The following is a 5,346-nucleotide window of genomic DNA, read 5'->3' on the forward strand; positions in this document are numbered from 1 at the left end:
ACACATAACATTATTAAACATAATGTAATCGTTGGCCATCGTTAATATCAGCTGAAACAAACATAAAATTGCATTTCTTTATTATTTCACCTTCCTCTGTATCCTCCGAGACAAACACAAAATAATGAATGGTAAAAACTGAATTCTTATTGAAGACGTTCCTTTATGTTTTGTTCAGATTCTGCAAAAGCTTTATTTTTTCCTGGTTATGACCACGAACATCACAAGTCATCCTGAACTAATGGTTGTATTCTGTTTCTACCTTTTGATTTGACAAAACAATCTGCTTGGATCACAGAGCAAATAAGGGCTCTTTAGATCACAGAGCAAATGGCGCTTTTGTCTTGTATAATACATCCAAAACGTAATTTGCTGTACAACTATAGCAAACCAACATCTTTATGTACAATTCTATAAACTGGATATATGTAAATATGTTCACCTTGGACACCTTACAGTTTCCTATGTCCACATTGTTGTGCATGTGAAAGTACAACTTGAAAAAAAGATAATGATTCTCACCTAGTGCCGTCATTGATATTTTACATATTTGAAGGCAATGGAAAAAATAAACACATTTAATATAAAAAAAAAAATACTGTTCTGTTGCTAGTCTGAGTATTTGGTATTTTTTCTTTATTATGGTTCCTGTATCCAGTCATCATTCTGTGCCGCTTGTATTATCATATATATTAAATTCTCATGTTCATTTACAGTATCAGTATCATGCTGGTGAAAACAGCGTTGGACCCATAGCTAGTGCTATAGCTGGATATGTTTAAGATCAGATGTCTGACTGTCTGTAATAATCAAACCAATTACATAATGCATAATCTTTTTGTTGCAGCTAAAGTAGATGTAATGTAACTTTTAGATGGATCGCAGCAAAGCAGAGCCAACCCTATGAACACAAAAGTCTGTCCCTGATTTGCGTCCTCAGGGGGCTTACAGCACTTTTACTCATTGACTGGCTGATTCCCAATCTATCGCACAATAACAACACAACATTCTGCTACTCTACAAAACCACTATTTGAAGACTGTAGACATTGGATGTTGTTTAATGTCAAAAGTTTACATCAGACTGGGAGCCGCCTTGTTGTACTTGGTGATGCATATCGTAGAATGGACGGCGACAGACGTTAGATAAACAGAATATTACAACAAACTGCCGGTAGAAGTCGAGCAACATCAGGAGAATGTGTAAATAATTGGTTGTCTTTATAGTGTCACTAAGACGACTCCCACTCTTTCTTTCTCAAGTACAAACAAGTGAAACGTGTTCATGCTGCAACATTTTTTTAAATAAATGTAGCTTATTTAAAGGTATGGTAGGTTCGTTATTGCTCTAGTTTTCAAAATCTGTTTTTAATCTAGCAGTCCATTTTGCTCTGCTTTTTGGTTGATTCTCTCCAATATGTCAAGTGGTTTTATTTTTTTCTTCTTTAATTTAATCATCATCATTAAACATAAATCATATTGATTTATTTTGTCTTACTGAAACCTGGCTGTGCTATGAATTAATTTGAAAACTGGAAATCACTACAGTCAATTCTATTTGTTATAGTGTACAGCACCCCAGGTGCGTTTTCTGTTTTTATGAAATTTTGTCGTAAAAAAACAGATAAAGTAATTATTGTAGGTAATTTTAATATTCAAGTGGATGTCGATAATGATAGCCTTAGTACTGTGTTTATCACATTATTATTATTATAAATAAAAAATGGAATAGTCTTCCCACAGAACCCTCTTTTATTGGAAAATGACCTAATAACTTTTGAATTCTTACTACAGTTTACCGTATTAGACAAAAGTTCCGACACTAGATATCTGATAGTTCTGTAGCCAAATTTAAAGAAGTGATTCCATCCACATGTAGTTCAATGCCACATTGTAATATAACAGAGGACTCCTGTGCTAACTTTTGTCCCTCTAAAAAAGATAATAAAACAAAGGAGGTAAACTCTCAAACCCGCAAACTTCATTTTATATACAGTACATACATAACACCTTCTGTGTAAAAACACAACATAGTCCAAAACAGTTTAAATGGACTGTGTTCAAATAGAAAATATAAGAGTATCTTTAATGCCATGAAATAAAGAGTTTATTTCTTGAAATGAGTGCACACTACACCTAAACAGGTATACTTTGTGTAAAGATGTGCCTATACATATCCACATATATCTGTTCCCATACCTAGTTATTTATTTGTTGTATTTATATGATACCTCAGATCTGTCATCTTAAGATGTGTGCAGTCCGTTGAAGGCAGGTTGATTTTGCTCAAGTCTTAATAACTTAATATCTTACTGCTAACGTAATAACGTTTAGCTATCTGACTAATGGTGAGACACCACAGGATTTCACTATCAGGAACTCAGCAGCGAACACCCACAGAACACAAGAGAGATTGGATTTTCTTCACTTCACGTAGGTTTATTGGCATCACACAGAGTACAAGCAAACAGAGTTGTCCCAGGATGCACATCACCGTATAGCGTTGCTTTGGCCCTGGTCTGGGTGACTTATCTGTCCTTAGAGACCCCAGGGTTCCTGTCTCTCTGTCCCTATAGGCTCCTGAATACACATGCACCACTAATTAATCACCAGTCTCCTTCCCCAACCTTCTTCTTCTGATTCACACCGCATAGCAGGTCATCCTGACCCATTCACATTTCCCACCCGTTAAAGATCCTACACTCACGCACGTCTGCTCCTCGCCCTCCACCTATCCACCCAGGCCTCTGGGCCTCCGTGATTACCGGCCTAATCCCCAGGGAACAGCGAACCGTCTGGGACAGCGCTCGGTTGGCAAGAACCCTCGGGTTCCTGTCTCCTAACGGATCCCTTGGCAGCCATCTATCACAACCCTCTGTGTGCTTATTTCCTGGTTTCCTCTACAAGTGTCCCCAGTGGGAGCTCCGCTGATTGTTGCCTGACAGCTCCCTTTCCCTCACCACCCGCCTCGGCATCCTGCTTCTCATGCACACAATTGAGCTGTTGTCTCTTCGAAGACAGAACTTTTCTTTACTTGTGCTTTAAAGGTTACAAGAATAAAGCTACCATAGGTGTGCATATGGTATTTGTGATCGGATAACAAATTCTAACAGTGAAGACTTATATCAGATTATCGATATGACTACACATCGATACAATTTATTGCACACTGTGACACAACCATGACGTCACTGAGACGAAAAACATCACAGCGCGCCTTCACACTGCGGCGCTCCATTGCAACTCACAGTAAAAAGTGGGAGTTCTTCCTTTTCTGATGGGAGAGTCCTAGGACAGAGGATGTTGTATGTTGCACAGACTGTAAAGGCCTAAGAGGAACATTTGTGATTTGTGAAATTGAGCTAAGAATAAAAGTATTTCTGTTGGTAATAGCTTTGTTGTGGAGTGTGTCAAGGCCACTTTCTTTTAGGTGGTTATGAAATGTTAATGCTCTCTTTTGAATTTTGACAATTAGAGGGTAGTGTTCTAATTCTGCTCAGCATGCATTCATTATTTGGTGTTTTAAGTTGGATGCGGGGAATGGACTTTTAGAATTTTGCATGCAGAGTCTCAATTTGGTATTCGTCCCATATTGTAAATCCTGGTTGGCAAGTGGACCCTACCTCACAACCATAAAGGGAAATAGGTCGTATCCAATAGTCCAATATTTGAAGTCGTATTTCAATTTGGATGTCCAACTTGATGTTCCTGTTGTGCTGATGGTTAGGCAGCGGTAGGTATAGTTTGTTGTGTGTTCTAGGGCAACTGAATCTAAAAAGAATTATATTTCTGAAGGCTGGATCTTTTTTTTCAAATATTATAATATATTCATTCTCAAGGCTTTCACTTCATATCGCGTTACTTTGCACTTATAGGTCCTCTTTATAATAAACATAAAGCCAGTGACAACTCTCACACAATCACTCCATATCCTCATTATCATTCCGAATCCTAATGCAGGCCAAGTTCACCAGGAGGAAAACTCAAATAAATAGATTGTGTTCACCCATCAAACTTCCATTTTTTCGAATGATATCCAGGGTGGTGGACACCACCGATTATCGCAATCAGTCTGATTGCTGTAAACATATAAATACTCCGGTGACACTCGTAATGTGTAATGGTGCACAATGGATGCACTTGGACTGTTTGGACTTAGTTCTAGATTCTCTGGGTGGATCAGGGTGTGGCAGGTCATCTGTCTGTTGTTCCTGTAGGATGTGCTTGTTCTGCGGTTGAGTGTCGTCCTTCTTGGTCTTTTGCATAAATTGGAATCATTGCCTTGAGGATGGACACTTGGTCGTAGAGGTTGTGCTAATGGGGTGGTTGCGCCAACATTTGGCTTCAATGCACACACACTGGAGATGTGTGCATTTTGGTTGAAGGTGAGGTGGAGTTCCCATCCCATCATACCTCCCATTTGAGTCCACGAGGAGCTCAATTTAGGGACATTCTGTTGGGTAGAAAGCCCTTTCACAGGTCTTTTTCTCTCTTTTTCTCTCTCTCTCTCTCTCTCTCTCTCTCTCTCTCTCTCTCTCTATTCTTTGTGGAAACTACAGCCATGTAAGAAGATTATTAAATCGGATGCAATCAAATATAAAGGGACAGAGCAATATAAGTTAGGGACTATTTCTACGCTGTAAAAGTTTTATCAACATCTTGTCTTAAATTGCTTTACATGCATCTTGCTGGTACTTCCTTCTTTACAGAAGTGGATTCCCATGCTATAGGAACCTCTTAAACAATTCCATGAAGTAATACAACCTAAACTCATCAACACATTGAAAGAAGTAACTTCATGTTCTGTGTGATCCTTTTAGCACCCAACTGCATCATCTTTAATCTCTGTCATTAATCATCCTACTATGCTTGTAGAAATGGTTTCACAACAATTATAACATCATACCTTTCAGCTCATATAAACACTTACTGTCTAATTAATAAACTCTACCATTCCTCTAACTCTATTAATGTCCTGATTGTCACTGCCTTTATTATAAGATCTATGAAGAAAACCATCTTGAAATGAAGCCGCCTCATTGACAGAAGGTCTGACCTATGGACACTGACTCAATAAAATCTTTACGTCACACACAAGTGAATTCTCAGCAGACATGCAGTGTTTTATGACCGCTCAATGAACGTCCGCTCACATTATTGTAGGCAATTCATCACTCTTATCAATCGCTTCTAAGCATCAACAGTCTCTACTTCCACCATTCCCATGAGAGCTGTTTGGTCCTAATATATCATCCATTGGTGGTGAGAGGACTCTATTGGGGGGGGGGGAGGGGTCAGCAGTGAAATGCTGGCATTATCTTCTGTTTTTCATTCCGTGCGATCCGAA

Source organism: Cebidichthys violaceus, unplaced genomic scaffold (assembly GCF_023349555.1).
Source record: "Cebidichthys violaceus isolate CVI_PGR_0920_01 unplaced genomic scaffold, fCebVio1.0.p SCAF_3, whole genome shotgun sequence".
In the NCBI taxonomy this organism is placed as follows: Eukaryota; Metazoa; Chordata; class Actinopteri; order Perciformes; family Stichaeidae; genus Cebidichthys; species Cebidichthys violaceus.